Source organism: Benincasa hispida, chromosome 12, assembly GCF_009727055.1.
Source record: "Benincasa hispida cultivar B227 chromosome 12, ASM972705v1, whole genome shotgun sequence".
In the NCBI taxonomy this organism is placed as follows: Eukaryota; Viridiplantae; Streptophyta; class Magnoliopsida; order Cucurbitales; family Cucurbitaceae; genus Benincasa; species Benincasa hispida.
The window spans coordinates 30,590,559-30,600,620 of record NC_052360.1 but is presented as its reverse complement, the minus strand read 5'-3'; the positions used below and the strand labels follow the sequence as shown (position 1 = coordinate 30,600,620).

Genomic DNA, 10,062 nt, shown 5'->3' with positions numbered 1-10,062 from the left:
CTACGCACGACGCCTTGATGCTTGGTCGGTGTGCTTAAGCGCATGGGCATGCTGCTTCGACGCATAGGCATGCGGCGTGTGTTGGCCATCGCTCGCTCGCTCACATGAGCACATGGCATGGGTTGTGCGCTTGGCTGCATGGCAGGGCACCTCGACGCACGGCATGGCTGCTCGGCAAGGTGCTCACCGCATGGGCGTGGCCGCTCGGCAGTGCGCTCAACGCACAAGCATGGCCACTCGACGCATGCGTCCGACCGGGGCTGTTCGATGCATGGCCTAAGCACTGGCCGAGGCTGCTCGACGTATGGCCTGTCTTTCCATGCATGCCTCGCCCACCCGTGTGCCTTCCAACGCATCATCTCCTTTTTCCTTCTTCAGCCGCATGCTCTCACCAACAACTCTTCCAACGCATCAATACCACTCTAACACACAAAATTCTATACTTAGCCAAATTTCTAAAATTTTCCCTAACAGTTAACCTTCCAAATTTCCTCTTTTCTTCTAATTTCTACTCTTTTCTCTACCATTTCACCCTAGTTTCCACATCAACCTACTCATCACACTAATCTCAATAGGGAACATACTCAAGTAGAGAAATTGGGATTCGGGGTTCACATAGGTCAATACCAAGGTGAATGGAAATAGTATTTATAGTAAGTGAGAGCGGACGTGTGTCAACACATCCCTCGATCTCTTTCATTAGTTTGTAGTAAATTTCCATGCTCGGTCTCGAGGTACCTTTGCTTGTGTCTCCCTACGGATGGCATTTGCATGAAATTTTACTCAAACTTCATTTCCACAACTAACCAAACTTAGCCATCTCCAACTTTTTAATGCAAGGCATATGATCAAATTCTCTCCATCTCCTACTTCTTGTATATGTGAGATGTGCAATCCAACTTATCCTTTTTTCATTTACCTCATGCTTAAATAGAAAAAAAAAAAAAAAAACGTGGCTCATTCCCCAATCCACATCCTTTAATTCCCTTTAGGATATTATTAAAAATAATTTTCTTAAATTATCTACTCCACCTACAATTCACTAACTTTTCTTCCAACTAAATTTAAATTAATTCCTTAAATAATTTATATCTAAAATAATTCCAAACTCTAAAATCCAACATTTTCAAATTTCTTCCCTTATAAATGATTCCTCCCAAATTCTTTACTTTATTTAGGAAAACTTACGTGAAACTATTTATGAATAAGATGGCTTATAGTTGACTTACTAATAATTGGTTATATCCGTGGACACAGTAATATATGTACCATACAAAGAGTGAATATGGGTCTTTAGTAGAGTGACTCATAGTTAATAAATGTTGATTAACTTAATTAAAGAGTTTAATTAATTAATCTCGTATCATTGGAGTATATAATCTGTAGGTCCATTAGATCCCCATGCTAGCTTACTAAGGAGATAAAACAAGGAATATTTAGAACCGTTTGGATTACTTGAGAAAAAAGTATTTAAAAAAAAACTAATTTTTATTTAAACACTTTTGATAAAAGTTGATTGAAATACACTTGAAAAACTATTTTGAATGGTTGTCTAATACTCCAATTTCTTCCAAAATGACTTATTTTTTAAATTAAACATTTCAAAATGTATTCCAAACACATCCTTAGTTTTGGAAGAATTTAAATTGTTCAAATTAATAAGGGAGTTTATGTTAATTGTACGCGATACAATTAAAATCATGTATATAGGTACACTATATTATAAAGTTAATTTTGAATGAGATTCAAAATTAAACTATATAAGATGAGATAATAATGCATTTGAATTAGATTCAAATATTGAATAATATGAATGAGTCAAACCAAGCATAGCTCAATTGGCATACGAGTGTCCTAGTAGCCACGAGATTTGTGGTTCGAATCTCCCTATCCCTCATTGTACTAAAAGAATTATGGGTCATGAGAGTGAAATAAATTTTATTATTTTGTGTAAATAATTTTCCTTATTTTTTTTATTTTTGAAAATCCCTTTCTATATAACTAAATACTTCGTGTGTATATATATATATAAAATAAAAATTAAATAACTAAAATAAAAAATATGAATAGAGCATCATAGAATCGGTTAGAAGTCAAAGAGCATTATGGTAATCATATCAAATTTCATTTTCAGTACATGAAAAAAATTAATTCATTCTCATTATACGCAATCTAAATAAGATATTTAAAGTGCAAGTGATTTGAATCTGTAAAAAAGAGTTTTACTCTTCTAAAATTACTATGAGAATGGTTAATTTACAATTACTCTGATTAAATAATATAGTGAGTTGTGATGTAAAGAACTGTATAGAACAAAATTGCAATATTATGTGAAAGGAAAGGAATTTTCAGGGATTTGTCCCACATTGACTAGCTGTAGAAGATGGAGGGAAAAGGTGAGTATAAAAGCTGTGTTGGAAGAGAATTTAAAGCATACCTTTCTCGGCCTTTTGGCTAAGATCAAGTGTAGTATCTGTTCTTATCAGTTTAATATCTGATACGTAGGCCATCGGCCTACATGATATTAAATTAATTTTTTTAGGGGAGGGTCCACCACAATAGCTTGCTATTGGGGCCTTCAAGTGTCGTCCATGCGTTGCACTACTGCTTGGACATAGGCGCACCCTTCCAATTTGAAAGCCTAAAAGTATTTTGACTACTCCCAATTCAATCAAACATCAGGTTTAAATTGGCTTCCATCGCATTGTGTGATTTTGAGAAGAATTTGATAGGATATGGATGAAACTGAAATTCCAAGGTAAAAAGCAATGTTTATAAGCACTCCCGACGATAATCTTCCCAAAATGCGTAAAAGATTCAACAAAATGCGTAAAAGATTCAACAGATTCTTTCATACATACTCTCTATTTTTAAAGTTGATGTCTATTAACTATTTATTTATTTTTTAAATTATAAATTGAAAATTAAATTTTAATTTTACTAATAAAAATATGTAGAACTTAATTAATTAATTAATTAACCTACCACTTTTTTTTATTGATAGGAAAAATGTCAAAATTATTTTTGGACATTGATAACAACCTTTTGTATCAGTTCCCATCTAGTTTGTGTAAATTTTTTCCCTCCTTTTTTTTATTTTTTAAATTCCCCAAAAAAATCATTCTTGTGAATTTGAGAAAAACAAGGCACACGGAGAAAATATAATATTAAAAAATAGAAATAAATAAAATAAAATAATTAAATCTAAATTTTTAAATAAAGAAAAATAGAGAATTCCTCAAAAAAAAAATCTCCTCCTTCTCCAAAATTCATGGAATTTCAATTATGTGTATCTATAAAATCCATACTTATTTATGGGAAATTTTGGTTAAGTAAGAATTGGCATACTTAGTGGTTGAATGATACATGACCAACACATGTGACCATGAAAAATGACACTTGGCATTGGATACTAAGCATGATACTAATGAGCATCTATTATTATTATTGTTATAATATTTATAACACTCCCCCTTATATGCTCATTGTATATTTGAAGTATACCTCATTAAAACCTTACTAGGAAAAAACCTCATAGGAAAAAAATCCTAGTGAAAGAAAAACAGTACATATTTCATATAATTTATACTTTTAAAATAACATATTTGCTCTTCTCATGAAAACATCACTTCAGATTTCTGAGTCGTTACATTTTAATGTTGTGCACCAATTTTTCAAAGGTTGTAATAGGTAATGCTTTTGTAAACAAGTTTGTCAGGTTATCTTTCGAACAAATTTGTTATACAGTGATGTCGCCATTTTCTTCAAGATCACGAGTGTAGAAAGGCTTCGGTAAAATATGTTTTGTTCTATCTCCTTTAATATATCATCATTTGATTTGTGATATGAATGTTATGTTGTTTTCGTATAATATCATTGGAAGATTTTTACAAGAAGACAAACCACGTGTTTCACGAATGTGCTGAGTCGTTGATCTTAGCCGTACACATTCTCAACTAGCCTCATGAATTGCAAGAATTTCAGCATGATTTAAGGAAATGGCTATTATGATCTGTTTCACCGATCACCATGATATAACAGTTCCTCCACATGTGAACAAATAATTTGTTTGAGATCTAGCTTTGTGTGGATCAGATAAATATCCAGAATCTGCATAACCAAATAGATCAAATTTGATTTGATTTATTCGAATAAAACAAACTCATATCAATTCTTCGGAGATAACAGAGTATACGCTTAATTCCGTTCCAATGCCTTTTAGTTGGAGAAGAACTATATCTTGCTAATAAATTTACTGAAATACAATATCTGATATTATATTATTAGCAAGATACATAAGTGCACCAATTGCACTAAGATGTGGTACTTTAGGACCAATAAGTTCTTCATTATCATCTTGAGGTTGAAATATATCTTTCTTCACGTCTAGTGAACAAACTTCCATTGGGATGTTCAATTTTTCCTATATAAGTTGACTGAATCTCATCTGTTTAATGCTCAATTTGCAAGCCAAGGCAAAATTTTGTTTTTATGAGATCTTTCATCTCAAATTCTTTCTTAAGATATTTTATTACCTTTGAAAGCTCTTCAAGGGTTCCAATCATATTCAAATCTTCAACATATACAGTTATAATAATAAATCCTGATTGTGATTTCTTTATAAAAACACATGGACATATTAGATTGTTTTGATATCCTTCTTTCAATAAATATCCACTTGGACGATTGTACCACGTTCGTCTTGATTGTTTCAATCCATATAGCGATCTCTGTAACTTTATTGAATACAATTTTTAGAAATTTGATTTATATGTTTCAGATACTTTAAATTCTTCTGGGATTCTCATAATCATTATCAAGAGATCCATATAAATATGTTGTGACTACATCCATAAGATGCATGTCCAGATTTTCATACACAGTCAAACCAACTAAATATCTTAATATAGTTGCATCCACTATCGGATAGTACGTCTCCTCATAATCAACACTAGGTCTTTGTGAAAAACCTCATACAACTAATCTTGCTTTATATCTTATGACCTCATTATTTTCATTTATTTTCCTCACAAATACTCATTTGTTCCTATGGGTTTGATACCTTCTGGTGTTCAGACTACTGGTCTAAAAACCTGATGTTTTGAAAGTGAGTTTATTTTTGTCTCAATTGCTTATTTCTACTAAAACCAATATTTTGTATGTCGATATTCTTCAACATATTTTGGTTTAGAATCCTCATTTTCAAATATAATATCAAGAGCAACATTATACACAAAAATGTTATCGACAACCGTATTAGTTCGGTTCCATCTTTTTCCTGTCATGACATAGTTTATTGAAATTTCATTATTATCTTTAGGTATTTCATCTTCTTCACTAGTCATGCCAAGATTTTTTTCATGGGTATTTACATCATTAACTAAGTTTTCTTAATTATCAATTATTTTCTTTTACGAGAATTTTTATTTTTGGAACGCACTGGTCTACCACGCTTCTAGCGTGTTCTAGACTCATTAGTGACAAATTGCTGTGTTGGATATCAATTTTTGATGGAATATTTGCAGCTGATATATGTGACTTAGTTACACTCTTTGCATCTATAAATGCATCTTGTAATTGATTTGCTATATTTTACAAATAAATTATCTTCTGAACTTCAAGTTCACATTTATCTGTACAGGAATCTAAATGAGACAATAAGGATGCATTCTATGTAATTTCTTTTTCCAACTTCTTAATTCCTCCCCCTAATGTTGGAAAATTTGTCTCATTAAAATGACAATCAATAAATCGTGCAGTAAATACATCACCCATCAGCGGTTCGAGATATTTGATAATTGATGGAGAATCATATCTAATATATATTCCTAACCTCTTTTGAGGACCCATCTTAGTACATTGTGGTGGAGTAATTGGAACATATACTGCACATCAAAAAAATTTCAGATGAAAAATATTTGACTCATGGTCATAAGCTATTTGTAATGGCGAGTACTTATGATAAGATACTGGTCTAATGCATATAAGTGACGTTGCATGTAAAATAACATGTCTTCATATAAATGTAGGAAGCTTAGCTCTCATAAACAATGGTCTAGAAATTAACTGCAAACATTTTATGAATGATTCTGCTAACCCATTTTGTGTATGAAGTGAGCTATAAGATATTAAACACTTATCACAATTGACATACATTAATTATCAAAAGTTTGGGATGTAAATTCACCAACATTATCAAATCGAATGGTCTTAATTGTATAATCAGAAAATTGTGCTCTTAACTTGATTATTTGAGCAAGTAATATTGCAAATGTAATATCTCGACTTGATAATAAGCACATGTGTGACCATTTGCTGGGTGCGTCTATTAATACTATAAAATATTTAAATGGTCTATTTGGTGGGTTAATAGGTTTACATATATCACCATAAATTTGTTCTAAAAATACAGGTGATTCAATCCCCACTTTAGCTGGTGATGATCTAATTATCAATTTTTCTTGAGAGTAAGCATCACATGATAATTTATTAGATTGAAGAATCTTCTGGCTTTCAATGGATGTTCATTTGAATTCTCAATAATTCTCCTCATCATTGTAGATCCTAGATGACCCAATCAGTCATGCCAAATTGTTAATATATCTGGTTTCATAAACTTTAGGTTCATTGTTGCATGTGTTTCAATTACTCGTATATGAGTATAATATAATCCAAAAGATAAAGCAGATAACTCGTGTAGTATACGTTTTTCATTTGAGACAGTAGATATGATATATAGATATTCTACATTATTCTTACTATTAGTCTCAATATGATACCATTGCAACGTATATCTTTAAAACTAAGTAGATTTTTTTTTCTATTGACTAGAGAACAATGTTTTTTTTCTATTGACTAGAGAACAATGTATTATCAATTGTAAATTTTGTTCCTCTAGACAAAATAATATTTGCTTTTCCAAAACCTTCAATCAGGTTTGCAGAACTTGATATCGTATTGACTTTTGCTTCTAACATTGTCGATTTGGAAACATATTTTTTACTTGTAAGTATTATATGTGTAGTTGCACTGCCTGCCAGACATAGATCTTCTTTACTCATTTTTTAGTCACCCAACATATGAAAATGATTAAGGTTTCTTCATTAAAAGAAAATAATTACAATAAGAAAAACAACATTTCAAATATACAAAGGTTAACATCTACTAAGAGAAGGAAAAAAAAAACATTAAATCTAGATATTTTCAAAGTCAAAGGAAACACTTGATGTTCTATCAATTCTGCCGATTTTCTCTTCAGGAGATTCAAAGAAGTTCGCCACATCCAAATTTGTCATATGGGATAAGTCAACTATGTCATTATCTTGGTATGTAAAATTTGTTTCCACATTTTTCTTTTTTCCCTTCAGAGATGCTTGATAGAGATCAACTAAGTGTTTTAACGTACGACAGGTACGTGACCAATGTCCATTTATTTCGCATCATAAGTATTTATTTTAAACACTTTTTGAACTCTTATTTTTTGGAGTTTTTCCTTTGTGATCATCATTTTGTGTGGTTATTTTGAATTTTGAATGATTAGAACGACCATCACGAAAATAATAATTATTTATTCCTCTGCCATAGTCATGAACTCAATCATGATTATTATTAAAATTCATAGCATTCACTTCAAAGAATGGTGTCATTCTGGTTGGTCCAAATTCATGATTTTTCTATTGGGAATGATGCCCTAAAGTCTCGCGTCCTGTAGTTTGTAAACAGTTTGTACGAAAGCTTGTGATGTATAATATATGATATTTACTTCACTTATTGACTTTGCATATTGGATGTTTTATTTGCTTTATCACAAACCAATAAACTAAAATCTCCGGTTGTCATTATATAACTTAAGCATGTATGTGGTGACATACAAGTGGATCATGTCTTAAGTGATAACCAAAAGGTCTGTAGTATATGGTTACAGGAGGGAAACCTTATCCTGGTAACACTACGGATGCGGCCCGCTTTGTGGAATAGTTACAAGTGTTGTGACTTGCTACAGATGATCTGATCATGATCATTCGTGTGGGGACATTCGAGCGAGGGTGTCCTATACAAAAAGTTTGTATAAGACCTGACCACAAAATATTAACGTCTCGTTATATAACGTCGTTCATGACAGAGACTTCACTTCGCTAGGATGACCATAGGTAACATGGCCTCAATTGTGAGTAAATTGGGAACTCCTACCATTGAGGGTGATTCTTTGATTTGCATGGGTGCGAGTGGCCAGGTCACCGATTCAAACCTATCTGGGGATTCGTTTGATTTGGGAGCTGGGAACTCAACTACACAAGATGGAATTCACTCTTTCCCTGAAGCAGGGGTAAGTAGCTAGATTGCTCCCTTAAGGGCTGATCCCAGGCCTTGAACAATGTGGCACACACCTTCTCATGCCCCGAGAGGTGTTCACATATAGTAGGACTATGTTGTATTGTTCATTAGAGGGATCAGTGGTACTTAAGGAGTCAGATGTAACTACATGGGCAAAACGGTAAATTGGCTCAACTGTACTTCGAACATTTGTGAAGTGTTATCGTAGTGATGATTGGTTATATCCGATGGACACATAAATATATCTGTGGTAAGAAGAGTTCAGTTGTCGGTCTTTAGTGGAATGCCTGATAGTTAACGGATGGTGGATCTCGTGATTAAAGAGTTTAGTCAGCTATTCATATACCATTGGAGCTTTGAGCCATAGGTCCATAAGGTCCCCATGGTAGCTTGGATATAAGTTGAGAATCGATTTTTGGGTTATTTTGAAATGTTCAAATTGACAAGAGGGAGTTTAATTATATATGATATGAGTAAACTAGTTAATTATATATGATATAATTCACTTTATGTATGAGATACATTAATTTGGAGAAAATGAGATATAAATATGAGTGATATCTAGTAGAGGAGAAACACTATGGTTGATATGTGACATCAAACTATAGGTTATAAATATAATGTGATTATATTTATTATTTTATTAATTGGACAGTTATGGGATAATTACCCGACATTTTCTCCATAACTATGCGACAGTGGGAGGTTCAATTCGGTTTTCGTAACTGAAGAATAAAATGAAATTTGGTTTCATTTTGCAAAGAACACGCTTAATAGCTCACGAGGTGTTAGCATTCCATCGCTTAGTAATTGAGAGCATATATGATAGCTCTCGTTTGCTAAACGACCGTTCCCTCATGCGCGCGCTTCTCTAAATGATCGCCCACATTTTACTAAACGATCGTTTAGCGCCCGAGCTTTACTAAACGATCGTATAGACAATCGCTTAGCTTTTCCTACACGATCTTATACCTCGCCTAAACGATCAAGCATCCTGACTATACGATAGTCGTTGCCTTCTTCCACTTGCTTGATCATTGTATACGATCTCTTTTCCTCCTCACCTCTACTAAATCCGAACAGAGCCCACACTTATGATTCTCACTCCAAGAATACTAAGGGCTCCAAGTGGTGGTGTCATCCCCATTTCTTGTTGTTCATGCGAAGCCGTTCGTGATAGACGACTGGAGTGTTGTTGACGATAGTTTGCTGTTCTAATGCGAGCACAAGGAGTTCGTTCGTGGAGAGAGCGAGATTTGTTATAAAGAGAGTCTTCAACTGGTAAGTTTTTCATTCTCTTGTTTGTTTATCTCTAAGCATGCCGATAATTTAGTAGTGTTAATGCATATTTGTGTATGTGAATGTATATGTGGAAATTCTGTTATAATGAATTGGAAAGATCCGCTTCCGCTCATAGGTACTCTTGTATAAGAGTTCCTTCATTTTCATCAATAACTCGTTATTTTGTTCGGCCATGAGAAGACATGAAATTAGTTTAGAATATTGTTTAAAACTCTTCTTTCGATATTGCTGCTGCAAGTGCATATTCGAGACATAAAATGTAGAAAATATCTTCTCTAACATATCAACATCAGTAATTTTCTCTCCACATAATAATAATTTCAAACTGGTTTTAAATAATGAGAGTTGTAATCACTTACTGATTTGAAATCTTATAGTCTCAAGTACATCAACTTATAGCTAGCTTTAGGAAGAATAACTGTTTTT

General features: G+C 32.9%; 1 non-coding gene across 1 annotated transcript; it reads left to right on the top strand.

The window, feature by feature from the left end:
• The first annotated feature begins 2,433 nt into the window (after positions 1-2,433).
• Positions 2,434-2,629, top strand: LOC120068655. The gene has a single exon (XR_005479291.1). It is a non-coding gene; the product is annotated as a U2 spliceosomal RNA (small nuclear RNA).
• The last annotated feature ends 7,433 nt before the right edge of the window (positions 2,630-10,062 follow it).